Genomic DNA, 23,581 nt, shown 5'->3' with positions numbered 1-23,581 from the left:
TTGTGCAGCATGACACATGCCATGATGATCTTGGCCACCTTCTCATGCCTGTACAGGAGTGCCCCACCCAACCGGCTAAGACAGCGAAAACGTGACTTCAACAGGCCAAAGGTCTGCTCGATCACCACACGGGTACGGGTATGGGAGCGATTGTAGTCCTCTTCGTGCCTGTTCCGCGGGTTCCGGACAGGGATGAGGAGCCACGTCTTCAAGGGATAGCCACTATTACCTGCATGGGTGCAAAATAAGGTATGTGTAAGTGAATTCCTGATGGACACCTGTACTTATCACACATGCCTGCAGATATTTGTTGTTCACATGCACATGTCCCTGGTTGTATGCACACATTTTAACTTGCCACAATGTGTGCTGTGCCATGGTTTTATGGTGTGGGTTGCGTCTTCCAGATGAAACAGGGTGTCCACTCCGTTGCTGCTGTTCATACACTGTGGGTGCATTCCGCTGTATTTGGTATCAATATGTGATGTGTAGTGATTAATATGATATTATAACTGGCAGCGTTGGCAGAAGTCTCAGCATTATTTATCATTCAGCGCTTATTATTCCCATGGTGACATGCAGCGCTACTGAGGTGGTGGCCCTGTGACAAGCAGTGTATTCCCTTGGTGGGATTGATTTGTGCACTCTTATGGATGCTTGTCCTGTGTGGTGAATTGCTGCGGACATTTACATTGTGCATACTCACAGCATATTGCTGGATTGTGTTACGGGGGGTGAAGTCTGATGATAGGTAGTGGACGTGTTGTGGGATGTGGGCTGGTTGAAAGTTAGGCATGTTGTAATTGGTGTGCAGCGTCCATCATTGCTATGGGGATTGGTTGTCATGTTCAGTTTGAGATGCTTTGGGGCACAGTGTTTTGCAATGTGGACATTGCGCTGTCACCACAACAATGACGCCATGGTGGTGTTTGCATCTCTCCCCCCATTACTCTGCCATGTGCCTGTCATGCGACTTACCAAGCAGCCAGGCACGTCGTCCTGCATGTCGCTCCATGTAGCGTGGTAGTGTGGAGTTCCGCAGGACCAATGAGTCATGAGTTGATCTGGGAAATTGGGCACAACAATGTGTGATGATCTTGCTGGAGTCACATACCATCTGTACGTTGATGGAGTGATATAGCTTACGATTGCGGTACACCAGCTCCGTGGCATTTGGGACCACCAATTCAACATGGGTGCAGTCAAGTGCACCAATACAATTTGGCATGCCTGCCAGTGCACGCAAGCCAACTTTCGTGTCAAAGATCTCCTGGGCAGTCCGTGGTAGGGATATGTAGTTCCTTGAGTGCTTCAGGAGGGCATCCAGCACTTGGTTCAGCATGTGAGAAAATAAGGGTTGTGATATGCAATGCATGTGCCCCACTGTGTGCTGGTAGGTGCCTGTGGCCAGGAAGTGGAGCACAGACACTACCTTCAGTAGAGGTGGGATCGCGGTGCGTATTTCAATCAGGCTGACAATGTCGTTGTGTATCATGTCCACAATGGTGGTGATGGTGTACCGGTCCAGACGGTACAGGGTGTGGATCTGCTTAGCAGTTAGGTTGAATGGACTGGCTCTGATGCGAGGGATTGGGGGCTGCCTGCGTGGTACCACTGGCTGCACTGGTGGGGCTTGCTGGGCCTGTCTCACCCTCCTTCTCCTCCTGTGTCTCCTCTGTGGTGCCTGTTGTTGTTGCTGGTGTAGCAATGCAAGCATGTCCTCCAGCCCCAATATTGCTACTGCAAGTGGAATCATTTTGGTGTGGAAAGGGGTGTGGTGTGTGGGTGTGCTCCTTTTGTGCTGGGCCAGACTCCATTGCCTCCACCTGTGCTGATTGTGTGCATCTGTGGAAGTTGGCAACACTGCACATTGCTGTTTGCGGGTGGTTCGCGATGCCGAGGATGCTGGTATCCCGGTATCCCTTATTACCGCCTTCATGATGCCGGTATTTGCATGTCTGCATGACTTGTGATGTCCTCCAGTTAGCGCCATCCCGGTATTGCCGGACTGATGGGCCGCGTGCCCGTGCGCATGCTGGTACGGGGGTGCACGGTAACGGCAGTGGCGCTGATACCGGGTTGTTGACTCGTAAAAGGCCGGAGCGGTATGCGCCGCCGTTAATTCCTTACTGGCATCGTTTTTCCATTATCGCCTACCTCGTAATGATCCCCCGTGTCCCTATCTGCCTCTTTTTCTGTTGCTCACCTTGGTCCTCTTATTTTTAATCATGATATCAGTATGTTCACACCCTGTTGTGTGAACTGTTACTTGCCTCTCTTTTTCTTTACTTTTCTCTCTATTCACTAGCACTTGCCTGTGTCATAATATACGTCTATTCTCCTACATTCCCCTATGTGTAAACTGTGTTTACACATTGACAAGGAGAGTGAGCGACATCCATGCCTTCTCAGCTGAATAGGCCTAGACTATATTTCATAAGGACAAGGTGGTACCTCTGAAACATGCTCCTTTCCGATGAAAACTGTGTGAAATCTTTTGCCCATTTTCACCCTGAAATGTAAGAATGGCTCTGAAGTTCTAAATGGTCAGGAATAAGATCTTCCAAGTCTCAGACACCCTCCTTGTAACTTGTGATAACCATTCTCAATTAATGAATGCTTCCAACAATTCCTTGGCCACTGGGTGGACTATTAATGAGTGCTTTGTAAGGACAAAGGGAGCCTCTGTGCCGCTATAGAGATATGTGCCTTTAGATGCCCTCTACTACACGTGTCACATCATAAGCTTTTTTTTTAAAACATAGGTCTCTGAACTCCTGGTCTGCTCAAAAACATTGTTATATTATGTTAGAGTCATTTATAGTGTGCAAATTCAGCCAAGGCCATCTTGGCACGAAGATTTCCACAGAACCAGTTAAGCGGTCCTCAAGACTGAATGAAAAGTTCAGTTTTTAACAAACGACGAAAGAGCACATGGTTCTAAGTCATCCTGAGTTGAACCGGAAGACTGTTTCAGAGTTTACTAGTTGCCACTGCGAAGGCCCGACGACTCATTCGCTGACTGCGAAAAGTGGGGACCTGAAGCAGACAAGCATTGCCAGAGCGCAAACATCGGCGGGGAGTATAAGGTTGGACTTGGTCCCGGAGGAAGTCCGCTCCAACTTGATGGTAGGCCCTATGAACCAGGCAGAGACACTTGAAAACAATTCCCTTTTTTTCAGGCTTGAGGGGAAGCACCCACTACCAGAACCTCCGTCCTGTCCCCATTCAGCTTCAGACAGTTGACACTCATCCAGTCCCCCACGGCCACCAGACGCTCTCGCAGACAAATCGCTACTCCTCTGTCGAGATCTAATCGGGCTGGGATCTGGATATCGTCGGCATACGAGTCGCACCTGAAACCGAGGGAGTGGATGAGGCCAATCAGTGGCTGGATGTAGAAGTTAAATAACATCTGGGACAGGTCAGAGCCCTGGGGGACCCCACAGGAAAGAGAATGAAGAGCAAAAAGAAACAGAGAATGAGAAACTGATTGGCCCCTGCCAGCCAAAAAGGAGGTACAACGGGCCAGGACCGGTCCGAGAGGCCGATGGTGGCCAGGCGGGCGAGGAGCAGGGGGTGGTCTATGGTGTCAAAAGCTGATAACAAATCGAGCAAAATCAAGGCCAGTCCAACAGGCTGGCCAAATCATCTATCACGGAGACAAAAACACTCAGCACACCTCTCTGGGCGAAAGCCAGACTGCAAGGAGTCAAGTACAGTAGAGTGCTCAAGAAAAGCAGATAGAAGAGGCGAGATAAGAGATTCAAGTATTTTCTTGAAAAAGGGTAGCAGAGAAATGGGACGAAAGTTAGACAGAACAGTAGCATCCAGTGATGGCTTCTTCAAAAGAGGGATCACAATGGCCCGCTTCCGTTCCATTGGAATAACTCCTGAACTACAAGAGAGATTGATAGCCTCAGTAACCAGAGGGACAATTTCAGGCATAAGATCCTTCAGGACAAATAAAGGGAAGGAGTCAAACGGCGCAGCGATTTTAAACGGGAAGTGGCGGCGAGAACATCCTCCCCAGTAAACACTGCAAAAGGAGACCAGCCCGGAGTGAGAGACACAGGGAAAACGTTGGTCTGTAAAACCAGATCTGCCAAAGAATGCTGGATGTGCTGGCGGATGTTTACAATTTTGGAGTAGAAGAAAGTGGCGAGTGCATCACACTGCAGCTGGGAGGCAGGCACCACAGGCAGGAAGGAAGCAGTGGATGCAAATTATTTCACCACAGAGAAGAGCTCCTTAGATTGATGAAGAGCAGTTTCAATCTGGGAGGTAAAGAGCCGTTGCTTCACCATTTTAGTAGTCAGATGATAACTCTTGGCTTGGGACACAAACAACAGTTTAGCCTCAGGACAATAGCCATGTTTCGGTTACAAATAGGATGTCTATGCCTCCTTCTGATAGGAGGTCGTGTATTTCCGTTGAATGTTTGGACATTGACCTAGCGTTTATCAAGTTATAGTGGATTCTCTGGGTGTGATTTTGTTTTGTGGTTATTCGTTGTTCAAGTTTGTAGTTGTCTGGTTGTGGTGTTTCCACATTGGTGTTGGTAGGATGAAGAACGGCGACGGCTGCTTCTTCATTGAATCTGTCCAATAGGTTGATAACAGGGCTGATCAGTCGTGGTGTTTCTGCTGTGCTGCTGTTTGGATGAAGATCAGCAATGGCTTCTTCACTGGGTCTGATTGTTGGGTCAGAGGTAGCATTGTTTGTTGTCGGGGCTTCGCCGTATTGTGTGGGATGTTGTGGAAATCGATGGTGCCCCTCTGTTCTTGTGATGTAAGGGGTGATGGGGTTGGAGCCCTCCCACTCTCGTTGAGTGCTCCCATCTTTTTTCCGGGTGTTTTGGGAAATTCTTTGCATGTCTCGAGGTTTCTGTGTTGAGGCGTTGGTGTTCCGCAGTTGTCGCGAGGTAAGGTGTGAGGTATAAGGATTTTTCTCTTACAGATTTTGTTCCGGTTATGGTTGCGTGAGGCGTGTTTCCTTCCAATGGGGCTGCTTCTTCTGGGTTCTGTCGGTGTTGTGTGTTCCCGTCTCTTGGTGCACGATCTTGTTCTCTTTCTCGGCGTCCTTTTCTGGGTCGGGCCATTTTTCAGTTTAAGGTGCAGGCGTAGTCGGGTAGTTGGTCCTCTATGCTGTGTTGTGCAGGCACAGTGATCTTGGTTTTTCCTTCTCTGGATACGTTGGGTGCTTTCTAGCTCAGTTTGTCGTTTCTGTCAGTGGGTAGGTTGTGTTTCCTAAGGGTGCACTGTCGGGGAGGGTTACGGTATTGAACGGTCTGGTGGAATGGGACTTGATTAAGCTAGGTAGTGGTGGGTTTCCGGGATTAATAGAGGACTGAACAAAGCGCAGTTAGATTAGGAGCCCTGTATAATGGGAGAAAGGCTTACACTTAGGAGGGTGACCGAGTTCTGGACCTAACACAGCTGGATTTGAGGGTCCTGTACCGTAGGGAGGAGGCCCACGCTAGGAGAGCAACAGGGTATCAGGCTGAGCAGCTGTATTTGAAGGTCAGTTGAAGTAGTACTGTCTGATACCAAGCACAGCTAGATCTGAGGATCAGTTGAAACAGTGGAGCACGATACCAGAAACATCTAGATCTGGGAGTCCTGCACAGTGGACGTCTCCCTTGGGTTTACCGCGGTGAGCTAGCCATGTAGGTTCAGGGGGGCATGTACTGGTTGAGAAATGAGTTTGAGGCGCAGCTAAGACTTACTAAATATCTTACCAAGCAATCTGGACACAAAAGCCCAACTAGATTTGAGAGACCTGTATAGTGGGAGAGAGGCCTAACAGTGCAATCTAATCATTATACAATGCAATTTGGAGACAGACCCCTGCTAGATTTGAGAGACCTGTATAGTGGGAGAGAGGCCTAACAGTGCAATCTAAACGTCATACAATGAAATCTGGAGACAGAACCCCTGCTAAATTTGAGAGACCTGTATAGTGGGAAAGAGGCCTAACAGTGCAATTTAAATGTCATACAATGCAATTTGGAGACAGAACCCCTGCTAAATTTGAGAGACCTGTACAGTGGGAGAGAGGCCCATCGTGCAATCTAAACATCACACAACGCAATTTGGAGACAGAACCCCTGCTAGATTTGAGAGACCTGTATAGTGGGAGAGAATATATAGTGGACACAAAAGCCCAACTAGATTTGAGGGACCTGTATAGTGGGAGAGAGGCCTATCAATGCAATCTAAACATCATACAATGCAATTTGGGGACAGAACCCCTGCTAACTTTGAGAGACCTGTATAGCGGGAGAGAGGCCTATCAATGCAATCTAAACATCATACAATGCAATTTGGAGAGAGAACCCCTGCTGAATTTGAGAGATATTTATAGTGGGGGAGAGGCCTATCAATGTAATCTAAACGTCATACAATTCAATTTGGAAACAGAACCCCTGCTAAATTTGTTTTTGTTATTTTGCATTTATATAGCGCCTTATATACCATTGGTATGGTCTGAAGGCGCTGGTAGGTTGAACGCCCTTGGGAAACGAAGTTTATATCAGTAGAGGGAGTAGAGATAGTCAAAAAAAGGGTGCGTGTGAGCAGTGGGTTTGTGCGCAGCTCGTGCGAGATCCGTGTGATAGCTGCTTTCTAGTGATAGGTGTGCCGGTAGAGAGGTCAGGAATATGTGTTCGTTCTGGCAGGATTTACCCAGATCGGATGTGGCTGCGTTAGGCCTGAGGAGAACGCCAGGCTGGGGGGGTGTGTAACCAGCAGTGATTACTTAGAATGATGTGGAGTGAGCGGCGAGTGTTGGTATGAGAACAGTTATACCGAATGGTGTCATGGTATCTCTGTGTTCTAGTTGAGTGGTGATGTAAGGAGAGAGTAAGCGTGGTGGTGAGATAAGATGAGTTATGTGCCCTTTCAGACATTCTCTGCATTCTATATCATACTATATTCGTCACGTGCTCCTCTACACACTCTCTCCCTCTAAGCATTCACTAGTTTTATGCACTCGCCCCCTCTACGCACTCACCCCCTCTACGCACTCACCCCCTCTACGCACTCATCCCCATGACGCACTCATCCCCACGATGCACTCACCCCCACGACGCACTCACCCCCACAACGCACTCACCCCCACGACGCACTCACCCCCACGACGCACTCACCCCCACAACGCACTCACCCCCTCTACGCACTCGTCCCCTCTACGCACTCGTCCCTTCTATGTACTCGTCCCTTCTACGCACTCATCCCCACTTTGCACTCATCCCCCCTATGCACTCATCCCCAGTACGCACTCATCCCCAGTACGCACTCATCCCCACTACGCACTCATCCTCTGTACGCACTTATCTGACTCCCGCGCTCTTTTGCTCCCCGCACTCATCTGTTCCCCGTACTCATCTGCTTTAAGCACTCGTGCCTTTCACGCATTCAATAGCACTATCCTGTCCTATATATTCACCTCTACACTCATCTGTTCTATACCTTCATCTGTTCTGTACACTCATTCACTCTGTATTCTTATCCACTCATCTGCCCTATCCACTCATCCACCCTATCCACTCATTCTCTCATCCAGTCTATCCTCTCATCCACTCTATCCACTCTATCCACTCATCCGCCCTATCCACCCATCCTCTCAACCATTCCATCCTCTCATCCACTCTATCCACTCATCCACTCTATCTATATCCACTCATCCGCCCTATCTACTCATCCTCTCATCCGCCCTATCCACTCATCCGCCCCATCTACTCATCCTCTCATCCGCCCTATCTACTCATCCTCTCATCCGCCCTATCCACTCATCCTCTCAACCGTTCTATACTCTCATCGACTCATCCGCCATATCCACCCGTCCTCTCAACCGTTCCATCCTCTCATCCACACTATCCACTCATCCACTCTATCCACTCATCCACTCTATCCATTCATCCACTCTATCCACTCATCCGCCCTATCTACTCATCCTCTCATCCGCCCTATCCACTCATCCACCCTATCTACCCATCCTCTCATCCGCCATAACTACTCATCCTCTCATCCGCCCTATCTACTCATCATCTCATCCGCCCTATCCACTCATCCTCTTGACCGTTCTAGCCCCTCATCCTCTCAACCGTTCTATCCTCTCCTCAACTCAATCCACTCATCCGCCCTATCCACCCATCCTCTCAACCGTTCCATCCTCTCATCCTCTCTATCCACTCATCCACTCTATCTGGTCATCCACTCTATCCGCTCATCCTCCCTATCTACTCATCCACTCAACCGCCCTATCTACTCATCCTCTCATCCGCCCTATCTACTCATCCTCTCATCCGCCCTATCCACTCATCCTCTCAACCGTTCTATCCTCTCATCCACTCCGTCCACTCATCCATACTATCCATTCGTCAGGTCTATCCACTCATCCGCTCAATCCACTCATCCGCTTTATCCACTCATTCCACTCTTATCCGCTCTTATCCATTCATCCGCTCTTATCCACTCATTCGCTCTTATCCACTCATTCGCTCTTATCCACTCATCCGCTCTTATCCGCTCTATCTGTTCATCCGCTCTATCTGTTCATCCGCTCTATCCGTTCATCCGCTCTATCCATTCATCCGCTCTTATACATTCCTCCGCTCTATACACTCCTCCGCTCTGTACACTCCTCCGCTCTGTGCACTCCTCCGTTCTGTTCACTCCTCCACTCTGTGCACTCCTCCGCTCTGTACACTCCTCCGCTCTATACGCTCATCCGCTTTGTTCATTCGCTAGGTCTACACACTCTCCGCACTTCCATATTCATGCGTTATTCATATTGATGTGCACTGCATACTCATCAGGTTCACATACTCGTCTTTTCTACACACTTATCCCGTTTACGCTCATCCGTTCTGGACATTCATCTGTTTTACGCACTACTGCGTTCTACTCGCTTCCCTGTATTACGCGCTCATCCGCTCTACACACTTGTCCGTTCTACACACCCAGCTGCTCTACACACTCAACCACTCAACATGTTCATCCATTCCATATACTCATCGGTCTACATATTCATTCGATTCCCACATTCATTCAAACTATATAGTTATTTGTTCTAAGTAATTCATCCACGCCATTTACTTTGTTCGGCGGGCATGTATTCTATCCATTTCGGGAGTTTAAATCTCTTTCCTGTTCCTGTATGATTTATTCTTATTAACCATTTCACTGCTTGATCTACTTTATTAATTTAATTAAGTTTGCCCTTTTAGTTTACATTGGGGGTCGCTGTCAGATTCTCGCATCCAGTGGTTTGATGGATTGTGTCATTGAGTTGCTGTCGGTCTGTTTGGGTTAGTTTGGTATGTGTTGGTTTTAGGGGAAGAGCCAGGTTTTCAGCAGTTTGCGGAAAGACATTAAATCCTCAGTCTGGCGGATGTGGGGTGGGAGTGAGTTCCATAGCGTGGGGGCCAAGGCTGAGAAAGATGATCCGCCTAACCTGATTGTGTTTGTCTTTGGAATGACTAGGAGGCTGGCTGAGCTTGATCTTAAGGTGCGTGAGGGGTTGTGGGGTTTTAGCATGTCTTGAAGATATTGAGGTCTGGTTTTATGCAATGCTCGATGCGAGATCCACAAGGTTTTGAAAGTCACCTTTCGGGCTACCGGAAGCCAGTGCAGCGTTTTAAGGGCTGGGGAGATGTGGTCTCTTGGGCCAAGCGCAAGAAACAATTTGGCTGCCGCGTTTTGTGCCCTTTGGAGTTTATTCAGTTGGTACGCATGGACTCCGAGGTATAGGGGGTTTGCGTAGTCCAGTCTTGATATAACGATTGATTGGACTGCGGAGAGTCTGTTGGGAAAGGAGAGATATGGAAAGATGCGCCTAAGGGTTTTAAGGTGGTAGTGGCAGGACTTTGAGACGTTGTTGACTTGGCGCGAGAGTGTTAGGTCAGAGTCCAGGGTGCAGCCAAGATTTTTCACTGAGTTGGAGGGGGTCGGAGAGTCGCCCATGGCGGATGGCCAGGTTAGTGGATGTGGAAGAAGTTCCATGTTGCCACATACCATGATTTCCGTTTTGGAGGGGTTTAACAGGAGGTGGATTTGGGTCATCCAGAGTTCTATGTCCAGGAGGCAGGAGGCCAGGTCAGGTCGGCAGTTGGGATTTGAGTTCAGGAGTTTCAGAATTAGTTGGGTGTCGTCGGCGTAGTTGTAGCACAGGATGTTGTGCGGGTGAATTATTGGTGGGAGGGTGATCAAGTAGAGATTGAACAGGAGAGCGTATAGGCACGCTCCTTGTGGGACTCCCATTTCGACTGGTCGGGCTTGGGAGGTATAGTTGGAGAGTATTGTTATTTGGTACCGATTCTTGAGGAATGAAGCTATTCATTTAAGAGCGGTTCCACGAATTCCAAGGGAGTGGAGGCGGTCTAGGAGGATTGAGTGATTGATTGTGTCGAAGGCGGCGGATAGGTCAACAAGGATTAGCGCTGCACATCCAGCGGAGTCTGCAGTCATTTTAAGGTCATCCCAAATTGAGGTTAGGGTGATTTCAGTTCCGTGACGGGCTCTGAAACCTGATTGAGCGGGGTCTAGGAGATTGTTGGCTTCGACAAAGGCATTTAGTTGGGAGTAGGCCGTTCGGTCTATGAATTTGGCAAGGAATCTGGTGTTTGAGATGGGGCGGTAGTTTTTTGGCTCGAGAGGGTCGAGGGAAGGTTTTTTAATTAGAGGTTTGACATAAGCCGTTTTGAATGCTTTGTGAAAGATACCAGAGAAAAGGGAGGCATTTATAATGGATCTTGCGTGGTCACCTGAGCAGGTGGTAGTGAACATTTCTTTGAGGGTTGTGGCTGGGCAAGGGTCCAGTGGCGAGCCAGATGGTTTGCGGACAGATAGAAGTTTTAGAAATTGCTCTGGTGATATTGGACGAAAGGATTGAAACGTTGTTTGCCTAATGGTCGCATCTGGTGAGGTGGCCGGTATGGGGGGGAGAATTGCTTGGAGGAGGTAAGAGAGCAAGGTTGGTGGCTAGAGTATTTGTTCTTTCGAGAGCTGTGGTGAAAAAGTGGAGGCAGAGTGAGTCGCACAGAGATTGTGAGATTGTGAGGGAGTCGGGAGGGTCGTATTGCAAGCCGGATGGGTGAATTCGGAGATGATTTTGTGGAGTTCTTTGCTTGGGTTTTTGCAGTTTTGGATTCGGGAGTTGTAGTGGGCTTTTTTTGCTTTCCGGATTTCGGCCATGTACTGGTAAAGGTGACGGGCCAAGGTGGCCCTATTCACCTGGGTTTTGTCTTTCTGCCATTTGCGTTCTAGGTATTTATATAGTTGTTTAGTGATCTTCAACTCAGGAGTGAACCATCTGGGGAAGAGGCCACGGCGGGTTGATGGTTTGCAAGGGGGTGTGAGCCGCGTCAGAGATGCATTGAGCCATGAGTCAAAGGCGTCAGGGGTTAGTTGTTTGTTGAGTAGGCAGGTAGGTGGTGGAGACTGGAGGAGTGCATCGGCTAGGTCCGGGACGATTATTAGTTTTTTCCAGCATTTGCGTAGGTTCGGAGGTTCAGATTCGAGTATGGGAAGGTGGTCGGGTGAGTGGATGGTGAACGAGAGAATGAAGTGATCGGACCAGAGGATAGGGGTGGGGGGCTTTAAATGAATCAGGGTGTTGGAGCTGAAGATGGCATCAAGAGTGTGTCCTTTATAGTGAGTCGGGCCGTTTGTGTGGGGTTGGAGGTTAATTGCGTCCAAATCGTCAACCAGAGAGTGTGTCATAGGGTTGGTGGGAATGTCAAGCCATATGTTGAAGTCTCCAAGAAGGGTGAGGTTGGGGTGGTTTGGTTGAAGGATGGCAATAGAGTCGCAGAGGTTGTTTGCGAAATGTCTATCGTAGCCAGGGGGTCTGTAGATTATTAGGAAGCTGTGTGAGTGCGACGGGGAGAGGGATAGTCTAAAGAGGAGTGATTCGCAGGATGGAATGGAAGGTTGGTTGTCGATGATTGTGGCGTGGAAGAGAGACTTGAAGATGAATGATATTCCTCCTCCTCTAGAAGGACGGTTCAGTTGGATGAGGGAGTATTCGGGGGGGAAGGCTTCACTGGCGATTGGGGCGAAATCGTCCGAGAACCAAGTTTCGGTCATGAAAACCAGATCTGGTTTGTCCGAGGCGGGGAGGTCAAAGATGCAGAATCTGTTTTTTGCTACGGAATGGGCATTAAATAGGATGCAGTTCACATTGGGAGGCGAGGTTGGTCTCGGAGCAGGACTGGAAGGTGGTGGTGGCGGAGAGAGAGGAAGTTGGGGAGGGAGAGGGGTACGGTGGGAAATGATCGATGGGAATAGTGGGCGAGCAGCGGAGTTGGCGGGTTTCGGGCAGGAATGGGTGGCTGCGTGAGTTGGGATGCTCGGGTTTGGTTCAGGGGATTTGAAGGTAGGGTGTGGGTGGTTAGGATTTTCAGTTGTAGTTGATGAGAAGTCGAGGGAGAGGGGTTTCAGGCAGGGTGAAGCTACGGGGGAAGGAGGAGATTGGGGTACAGAGGTTGCGGGTCGAGACAGGGGAGGCGAGGAGTGCTGAGAGATTGAGGGGGACTAGGTACGGTTCCTCTTTAGTTTCTTTATTGCGATTGGAGTGTGGGAGAGGGTAGTGGGGTTAGAGGGGGAGAGGGATGCAGCTTCGGTTCTTGCAAAGGCTAGGCGTGCAGTTTTTAGAGAGGGGAAATGGTGTGTTCAGGGAGCGGAGGCTGTGGGGGTTTGTGGGCAGGGTATGGTCGCTATGATAGTGAGGGGAGCGGGCATGGTTAACGTGGGCTGATCGGTGGTGATGTTCGTGGGAGGAGTGTTCTTAGGCTGGTTAAGTTCTGCTGTTTCACTAGCTGTGAGTACTCAAGGTTCCAAGAGGTCGGGTGATATTATTTGAGAGACCTGTGTAGTGGGAGAGAGGCCTATCAATTCAATCTAAACGTCATACAATGCAATTTGGAGACAGAACGCCTGCTAAATTTGAGAGACCTGCATAGTGAGAGAGAGGCCTAATAGTGCAATCCAATCATTATACAATGCAATTTGGAGACAGAACCCCTGAGAGACCTGTATAGTGGGAGAGAGGCCTATCAATGCAATCTAAACGTCATACGATGCAATTTGGAGACAGAACCCCTGCTAAATTTGAGAGACCTGTATAGTGGGAGAGAGGTCTAACCGTGCAATCTAAACCTCATACAATGCAACTTGGAGACATAACCCCTGGTGAACTGGAGATACCTGTATAGGTCTGTACAAAGGAAAGGCGTTGGTGCATGGACGGATTGGTACAGTATTGGATAATGATTGAGTTTGAGGGAACGAGATGCAGAGGGGGCTAATTACCTTCTTTACTTTGCGTTTGGTAAGTGGCTTGGATTCTAGGGTAGAGTAGTTGCTCTACTCCTGACCCAGGCCACTCCTACCTTACTGGTCCTTGTAGATGATGGTTGACGGCTGGCCACTGCTTCCCCTGCAGACACCTGCTGATACTTCTTGGACCCGCCTCTGTTGAAGCCGCCCTTGGCCTTGGGGCCCTTAGCCGCTGGGTTGCATGGGCAGGAGGCTGCCCTGGGAGGAGCGGTGATGAGGGCCGAGAGGAGCAATAGGTGCGGGGGGGGCGGGATGGGAGGCGGGAGGGGGAGAGAGACCAGGAAGAGGGTGTGGGGTGGGAGAGGGGCGCTTCTGAGCCCTGGGGGCCTAGTTTGGGCAGAGGATGGTTACCAGGTGCCCAGGGATGGGCAGGCTCACCTCATGCCAGCTTCCTCGCTGTTGGTGGGGGAGCCGGTGTGAGCTGGGTCACTAGACCCAGGCAGCAATGGGCTCGAGGACTCTTGGGGCTACGGAGCAACACGGGGGACTGGGGCCAGCAGAGGAGATGGATTGGGCTGCTCGAGGCCCAGGGAGGGTCTCTACGGGGGATGCGCTTACCTGGGAGTCCGGGTGAGTAGTTGGAGAGGCGCCTGCAGCGCAGGTCTCTAGGCCCAGCTGGCGAGGTCCCAGCCAATCAGTGCCGGTGTTGTGGGCCTCACATGGCCAATCAGGCCGGTGTTGTGGGCCTCAGATGGCCAATCAGGGATGCAGGGGGGCGGGCTGAGCAGGAGCTGGGAAGCGAGGGAGGGTTGGGGCTACGGAGCAACACAGGGGACTGGGGCCAGCAGAGGAGGTGGATTGGGCTGATCGAGGCCCAGGGAGGGTCTCTATGGGGGATGCGCTTACCTAGGAGTCTGGGTGAGCAGTGGGAGAGGCGCCTGCAGCGTGGGTAGTTGTACCAATTTAAGAGGAGCCAATTGATTGGCAGGCTTAAGGAATGCCTGGTATAGGCCGGCCAGGCCGGTAGGACCTTCGGACAGACAGTGAGTCCTAAGTACAGATACCCGATACGGATTTTTTTTTTTTTTATGAATTTTTATTAATTTTAAACAAACAGCACACCAAACATTGCAACTTTTAGGACGTTCACAATCAAAGTCAAAACATTGCATTATATAGTGTTATTCTCCGTCCTCCCCCTCAGTCCCCACAAACTCGAGCCGTCTCAACAACGTCATCTGCATAAGCATTTTCAGGAATCTCAGTGTTTGTCGACTCATCTGAGTCTTCTGTTTCATGATTGACCTGGTAGGGGTTTGCCATTGAGGTCACCAGTTGCCTCCAGGCTATCAGAGGGCCCACTTCCTCCTCTCCCCCTCTGGTGACAGCTTCAAACCATACCACAGTTTCTGCTTCCGCCCATCTCAAGAGGTCCGCCCACCATGTCTCCACTTTGGGCCTATGGGCCGCTTTCCAACACATTGCAGATCTGCGCTTAGCCAAGATATAGGCCACGTCCTTCATCTTACTGACATGCTTTGAATTACGTGGCCTGGGGAAAATCCCAAGCATACATGCCCAAGCAGACCCTATGTCAAGCCCCACTCCTCCTCCAGCCATTTTCGTCTTTATTTCTTCCCAGAATCTGTGCACCTCAGGGCAAGCCCAGAACATATGCAGCAACCCTGCCTCCTCCTCCCCGCACCTGGGGCATTTCTGTATAGTCGAGCCTCCAAACCTAGCTATTCTTCTGGGAGTCAGATAAGCTCTATGGGTGACATACAGCTGGATCTGCTGGAGTCTCACGTTCCGGGAGACCTTTTTATGGTACCTTTGAGCTCTATCCCACTGTCCCTCTGTCATGGGTTCTCCTACCTCCTCCTCCCAATCCTGCCTCAGTTGGAGCAGCTCCTCCTCTGCCTTCACTCTCAGGAGCTCATATATCCTGCATATTTCATGCCCACCCTCCGAGACATCATACATCGTTTCTAGGGTGGCATCAGGTTCTCCCGTTAGCACCGTCTCAGGCCACCTCTCCCTCACCCGCTTCATGAGCCCGGTATAAGTAATGTATTAGCCTCTATGCACCCCTGTCTCCTCCTGCAGCTTCTGGAATCCCAGTGCCTCCCCTTCCTGCCATATATCTCCGAGGGTGGCTAAGCCCACCGGTTCCCAGTATCTACAGACCACTTCAAACAATTGGGAGTCATCCCCGCATAGCACTGCCAGCGGGACCTGCTGAGAGAGCGGATCTGGGTCCCCCACCGTTCTCCATGTCCTGCGCCAGACTTCCCAGCCCAACTTCAATAGTCTCCCCCTCCTTGCCATTTCAGTTTTATGCAGCTACACTGTCTCTCTCAGAAAGTATGGAGCTGATTCACCTTACAAAAGCCTAGCTTCTGCCGAGTCTTCTGCAGACAACAACCTAGCCACGTACAACAACTGACCCGCCAAGTAATACAGTTCAAAATTCGGCAGGTTTATGCCCCCCTTGTCACATGTGTTCTGTAGTTTCCACAGGGCCACCCTGCTCCTAGAGTTGCCCCATATGAAGCCCCTGCACATGCCATGTAGTCTCACAAAAAAGCGTCTGGGGATCAGGTATGGGACATTCACAAAGAAATGCAAGGATCTGGGCAAAACCACCATTTTGAGCAGGGCTGCTCTCCCCATCATGGCTAGGGGTAATCTGGACCAGAACGCCATGCTATTCTTGACTCCCTCCATCGCTTTCTCTGTATTCTGCTTGTGCTCTGTCTCTATCCTGTGGTAGATGTTTACACCCAGATACCTGAATGTTGCGGTCTGCCAAGGTATCTGCAGGATGGGCAGTCTCTCCAATGGGATACTCTTATACCTTCCCAAGGGGAACAGACTAGACTTACCGGGGTTCACCGATATCCTGAGAGGGCGGCATATTGCTCCATCACCTCCAACACATATTGCAGGTTCTCCTCCGGGTAGTGCAAGTAGAGAAGCATATCATCTGCGTACAGCGATATCAGGTGTGTGCCCCCTGTTGTACGGATCCCCACCTCCCTGTATTGTTGCTGCAGGCATATTGCCAGAGGTTCTAATGCCAGGATGTATAACATGGGTGACCAGGGGCATCCCTGTCTGGTCCCCCTACTGAGTTGCCATTTATCTGAAATTGTAGTTCCAGTTTTAACTCTTGCAATCAGGGAGCTATATGACATCTGGACCCATCTGATATATCCTGGTCCCATTCTGTATCCTTTCAGGGTCGCTTTCAACCACGGCCACCGCACTGAATCAAAGGCTTTAACCGCGTCCAGCGACACAATGGCCAACTCGCCCGAGTCTCCCTCGGTTCGATCAATGATGTGGTGCAGCCTCCTGTGATTGTCTGTGATATTTCTGCCGGGGACATAACCCGTTTGGTCCGGGTGTATCAAGTTGCCAATTACCCTCTTTAGCCTGTTGGCTAGCACTGCCGTGAGTATTTTGCTGTCCTGATTGAGCATGGACAAGGGCCTATAAGATCTGCATTCCGCGTCTGGCTTGCCTGGTTTTAGGAGCGGGATAATCACTGCCTCACGGAGGGACGCCGGCAGTTCCCCCTGCTCATAGGCTTCATTAAACATGGCCAGCAACAGCTGAAGTAGCTCCTGCTTATACGTTTTATAAAACTTACATGTAGGCAGGTGTTGGATCACCGCCTCCAGTTCGTCCGAGGTGATGGGGGCGTCGAGATCTGCGTGTTCTAGATCATCTAAGGTGGGCAGCCCTATATCCTCAATTGTTTCCAGTATTCCTTGACTCATGTCCTCTCCTGTGTCCTCGTATAATCATCTGTAATACTTGAGGAACTCCTTGTTTATCCCTTCCTGGGTGTTACAGATTTGACCTTCCACGTCCCTAACCTCTCTGATCACTGAGCGGGGGGTTTCATTTTTGTATACCCAAGCCAATAATCTACCCGGCTTATCCCCCCCTGCGTGTAGCCTCTCCGTATATTTCTTATAATTTAATTTGCATAATCTGTCCCAGAGTTCACTACAGGCTAACTGTAAGTCCCTTATCTTGACACTGTTCTCTCGGGTGTTCCCTTCACTTTGCAAAAGCCCCTCCAGCTCTCTTTCTGTTTCTTGCAGTTCCCGCTCAATGCCGCCCTGGAGCCCCTTAGATTTTGATATCCCCACGCACCACCACCTTAAATGCCTCCCATACTGTTCCCACAGAACATACACTGCCTGTGTTGATCTCAAAGTATTCCTCGATGGCCTCCCTCAGATCCTCTCGAAACCCCGCATCCCGCAGAGCCTCAGTTTTGAGCCTCCATGTCGGGATTCGCGCTCGGGGGGGTTGATGTCGCCACTCTATGACCAGAGGCGAATGGTCGGATAATACCCGGGCCTTGTATTCCGCCCCAACCATTTCTCCCACTATCTCAGCAGCAGCAAACACATAGTCTAGCCTCGTATGCAGGTCATGTGGTGCTGCATAGTGCGAATATTGCCTATCCATTGGGTGTAGCCTTCTCCATACATCCTCTAGACCGAGGTCTGTCAACAGCGTCCCCAATGCTTTAGCTGCTGGCGCCGGCTTCCCTTATTTGTCATCTGACCTATCTATCCTGGGGTTCAGGGTGCAATTGGAATCCCCTCCCCACTCCGTCGCGCCACCCACCAGGGGGCTAATCTTACTATATAGGGACATAAAATATGCCGCTGTGTCATGGTTAGGGGCATACAAATTTATGATATTCACCTCCCTATTCTCCAGGTGTCCCGCCATCACCACCATTCTGCCCTCTGGGTCTATTGTCGAGCTGAGCAGCTGAAACGGCACATGCGGTGCCACCCATGTGATCACTCCTCTTGCATATGCCAAGTATGTAGCGCCTATGACGTTACCTTTCCATTTTCTTCTGACCACCTCCAACTTCTCCTTGGTGAGGTGGGTCTCCGGTAGCAAGGCTATGTCTATACTCATCCTCTTTAGGTACAACATCACTTTATTACATTTTAGATAACTATTGAGGCCCCGCACATTCCAGGTTGCTACTCTGAGATTACCCGATGCCATCTACTTGATTTACTCCCTGTCCACCCTTCCCTCCGATGTCATCCCTGATGGCCCGTTGTCCGACTCTTGTCCCTCCCAATTTCAACAACTTCCCCCTCCCTTTTCCCCCACTCTACCCCACTGCACACAACCCTTCCCCTCCCCCCACCCTACCTAGCCCCAACAATTGCCCAGCTCCATCCATGAATCTCAGGCCCACCCGCGTCTGTTCCTATCTCGTAACCGAGGACTAGGACCCCGCGGGGCGTCACCGATCTAACAGTGACCTAACTAAGTGTACTACTAAGGGGTTCAGAGATCGTCTCCCAAGAGCTCCCACTCATCTGATTAGGATTGTTGCATCCAGCGGATCCTGCCAGTGCATATTTGCTGCGACCCATTCCACAAGCTTTATTTAACACTATATTCAAGTCCCAATGTCTTATCTATGTCACCAGAGATGACCCAGCTGCGTGCTACTTATCTTCAGCGACTCCCGTATGGGCATCTGGTTCCTGAGGGCGACCCTGCATGTCCAACCATTCCGTAGCATCCTTCGGCGTCTCGAAAAACAGGGTTTTGTTCTTGTAGAACACTTTCAATTTGGCTGGGTAGAGCAACATATAACGGTGGCCGGCCTCTCTCAACCTCCTTTTCACCGTTCCGAAGTTCATTCTGCTGTGCTGAACCTGCAGAGTATAGTCCGGGTACGCCGTGATTTTCGCCGGCCCCCTTTCAATCTTTCCTCCCTTCTGGAAAAATTCAAGTATCTTCTCCCGATCCCGGTAAATCAGAATCTTTGCAATCAGCGGCCGCAGGGGGGTTCTTGGGGGAGGTCTCCTCGTCAAGGCCCTGTGCGCCCTCTCAACTGCAAACCCCTGAGTCAGTGCTCCGCCAGTTATCTCCTGCAGGAGCATGGTTTCCACATATTCTGTCGGATTAGGTCCCTCCATTCCTTCTGGCAGACCAACAATACAAATTTTATTGCGTCTGGCATGCCCTTCTGCCTCCTCTGCCCTGTCCTCCAGGTTGCCCACCCGCTGCACAAGGGCATGGAGCTCCGATCCGTGGGACATCTCCTTTTCAAGGTTTCCAGTGCGCTCTGCAAGCGTCCGCATATCCTGTCTCAGCAAATTGACTTCCTCCTGGACCGCTCCGATCTTAAGGTCCAGGCCCACTTTCAGTTTGTTCATAGCTAGGCCCAGTTTAGTCTCCCAGGCAATTTTCAAGTCTGCTATCGCTGCCAGCACTTCCTGGATCGTGCCTGGTGTCTCTGCTACTGCCGTAGTAGTGTCCTTGCTTTTGCCCTCCTCTGCACGCGGGGGTGGCTTAGCATAGGCCTCCAGCGTGAGCTGTTTGTTCTTGGGTCTGACAGTTTTGGAAGACATCACACTATATTGTCCGGGCGTAAGCCAGCAGCACCTCCTTACATACAGGGTCCACGCGGCATCATGCCACTCTTGGCGTTGCAGGGGCCATTACAGCTGTGTTCCGGTGTGTCCTTGTCGTTTGCCCCCCACCTAGAATGGGCTGTGACCTCCCTTCTGCCTGTGCTCACGCAGTGTCGCACCGCCGGTCCCTGCTGTAATCGTTCAGTAGCCAGTGGTCACGTGCTCCCACCGGCCCAGCGCTCTCCCACTTCGGCACTCTGTCGGCCTCGAGGACCTCCAGTGCACGGTCCAGACCAAGGTGTTTTCCGCACACTCCTAAGCAAAGGAGGCCCCCTATATTGTTCTGGGATTGGACTCTCCGCTATGGACGGCTCAGTGAGTTGTGGGAGTGTCCCCCTTTGTGTACCTTCCACTGTTTTCCTCCTGTTTTGCTTCTAATATCCAAACTGCTGGTTTCAATCTTCTGTTGTGGGCTTATCAATTGCACTCCGTTGCCAGACTGTTTCCCCCTTGGCCAAACCACCTGTGCAGAGCATTTACTTTGCACTTGCCATTTGGAGGGGTGCTGTTGAGCTTCGCTTCCTGGGTCTATTGCCACTCTCCAGCCCTTAGGCCGCATTACCATGAGCCCGCCACTGCTGTGTTGCTCTGGCTAACTTGTTCCTTTTGTGGCTCGTAGTATGGGTTCCTGTTCCGTGTCTTGCCAGAGTCTCAGCCACCACCTCTGAGGTCTTTGTCCTCTCCCCTAAGGCCTCCTCCTTTATTTGGCAGGTTTGCCTGTTTGTAAATCCTACTTGTAGCCACCTTTTATCCGGCCTCTCTGCGCTCCCTCATCTCAGGCAATAACGTACCTCGGGGATCGAAACAATGTTCCTGCTAGTTTACTGTAAATGCACCCACGGCGTGATTACCATGCACCCGGATACTGTCCCCGAAGGGCTTTGCTTCGTGGTCCTTTCACTCTGCCATCAGTGCATGCAACCAGCGAAGTCTCACGTACTCACGCGCTGGCCCTGATGCTGTTGTAGCCGCAGTGTTTGAGCAACAACGTATCCACCAGTCATTCGTTCCTGAGCTATATGGCTCAGTGCGGATGTCCGGCTATTTCCTTATGCTACTGTTGGAGTACCATAAGTCTTGTTCGCGCATTACGCGGCGTCGGCCCACATATGTTGTATCTCCAGGCAGTTCTCAGCTGTTGTGTCTCCAGGCCGCAGCCACGCGCGCCCCTCGTTTTCAGTATTTCGGCTGCGGGAAGGCCAATTTCCGTCTCAGCATGCTATGGGCTGGGGGCAGTCCCATTCCACTTCCAGGTCTCATACGTCCCCGGGCCAGCTCCGGCCGAACAGCGGTCAGTGCCTGTTTTGCATTTGTACCTGTGGGCTATTTGCCTCCCTTCATAGACGGCCTCCGGGTCAGCAACTGCCGTCAGGCACTAGCGGTCCTTCTCCTGGGCATACCCGCTTCGCCCCGTGATCCCCTGCTGTAGGGATAGGGCGCACAATGCGCGCCCTGTCTCTGCGTCTGTAGCCAATGCAACCCTGCTCCCAGCCGTGAGAGATGCCTTGTTACTTCTACTCGTACTGCAGGCGCATCCGATTTGCCACACTGACTATCACAGGATGCGCGCTCCGGGTCCTTTGTTCACAGGGAGCAGCCATTTTGTACTTATCTCGGCGGGACCCTCTCCCTTTTCTACCGCTCACAACTTTCTTCTCGTCGCCTGGATTTAGCTCCTTTGTTATGCGCAGCATGCAGCATCCCTCCGCACATCCGTGGGTCCCATTGAATAGTATGCTCACCGCCTCATCTCGGGTCTGCAGGAGACACAGCCTATCTCCAATTGTTCTCGGGATCCGCCATCTTGGGACCGCCAGTCCCGTTCCGTCCCGAGTTTCGCCTGCTGATTTCACACGGTGTCTGAATGTTCCACTTGTGCAAAGTACTTCCAGCTTTGCAGGAATACTTCACACGCACGCCAGTGTAGTTATATGACTACAGAGTCACATAATGCTGCATTTTCTTCGGATCATTGTAGGATCTGCAGGAGACACTTCGGAAGCACGTCTCATTACATGGCTTCCAAGCCACGCCCCTGTACCCGATACTGATATATACACATTCTGTCAGTTTCTCTTCACTACTGACGGTGAAGTTGGCAAGGGAAGAGAGGATTGCAAAGAAACCAAGACTTGAACCAGGAAGTGATCAGACCAAGGAAGAGGAAGAGGCGGCAGAATCATCAGATCATCAATAAAGGGGAAAACTAGATTGATAATGCCCCCACGACAATGGGTGGGGAAAGCCACATATTGTGTTATCCCAAAATCAGAAATTTTATCACAGAATTGATCTAAAATCAGAGGCCGAGGCAAATTCAGCGTAATATTAAAATCCCCTAAAATCATCAGATTAGCATGAGTCAAGAGCAAGGAGGCTACGAGCTCCACAAAAGGCTGGAGAAAGTGTGTATAAGAGCTTGGAGGATGGTAACCTTATAGAAAGTGAACCGAATCAGAGGGGGACAGGGCTAAACGCACTAGCATAGTCTCAATGCCCAGCTCGTGAACAAAAGGTAGCGTGGTGAACAATAGCGCATAAATATAAAAGCAATCCTACCACCCGGATGGGCCACAGCACGATCAAAGTGAAGGATTTGATAGCCTTCATGCAAGAATTGGGGGAAAATAGGCGCCAAAGTATCAGACAGAGCGGGTCAGGACTACAGTCCTGTAGTACATTGAAAACATCTGCAGCATGCACCACTAAAGAGCAGCAATTAAGTAGCATGATATTTAGAGGCCCATTAACCTGCTGATGATAAGGCAGAGGAGCAGCAGCCACAACAGCCACGCCAGGAGGCAAAACCGTACCTGCAGGTGCCAATTTCAACAGGTAGCATAATGAAGGTCAGAAGCCCCTGAAGAGCCCGGGGCCCAGATGGGCTTAACTCTGGCATGACTTTGGCACGCTGAAAGCACGAATGCTGCGCATGACCGCTTTGATCGGCACATAGATTACTTTAGCCAGCTGCCACTCGCAGCAATAGAGCAGGAAAAAAGACTACAGCCCAGCAATGCGTGTGGGTCAGAAATGAAAGGAACGGTGCGACAAGCCGGAGCCAAGCCTCGGTAGCCAGGAGCCAGGCACTCTCCAAAAGGCCGAGCACTGTACAAGGAAATAAAATGCACTCATTTAAATAGATAATTAAAATAAGTAATGCATGCAATTAATAAATGTGTGGGTAAGGGGCGCCCAGTAACACGGCCCGGGAAAATTCCGGGGGCTAAAAGGAAAATCAAAAGTGCAATAATTCAGCAACCAACAATCAATTAAATGATAAAAGGCAGCGGCAGCGCATATCCATACCGTGTGCGTTGCTGACTCAAGAACATTGTAGTACTAGTCACTCGTGCAAGCGCAAGCTATGGATCCTTTGTAATCTCCCACAGGTCTCCTAATAAAGGGGAACAGAGTACCATTAGGTGCAGGTTACTCAACATAGGTGTGGTGTCGCCACTATTTACATGTTTAGAGGATGAGTCCTCTGTCTGTGTTTGACAATCAGTGGGCTGCGACCCATGTGTGCATGAGGGCGGGGTTACCGTGTCGGCGTATCCTTGTGCGTATGAGGGTGGCTGAGCGGGTGCGTGAGGAGGTCCACTCTTTAGAAATTACACTGGCGACGAAGCGGACACCTGCCTCACCGTGCCCACCATCTCGAGTTCCAAGTGCTCGTGGCGTGCGATCAAGCACCACTGGAGCGGCGGAACATCTCCCGGTTCGGACTCCCGGAGACAGTGGGTCAGAGCGGGAAGGCTCCCCACCGTCTAAAAGAGCCCTGCGCGTGTGATCCGGACGGGCTCCGATGCACGAACC

The sequence above is a fragment of the Ambystoma mexicanum genome, chromosome 3q, assembly GCF_040938575.1.
Source record: "Ambystoma mexicanum isolate Mex_15411 chromosome 3q, UKY_AmexF1_1, whole genome shotgun sequence".
Taxonomy (NCBI): Eukaryota; Metazoa; Chordata; class Amphibia; order Caudata; family Ambystomatidae; genus Ambystoma; species Ambystoma mexicanum.
This window is presented reverse-complemented; position numbering follows the sequence as displayed.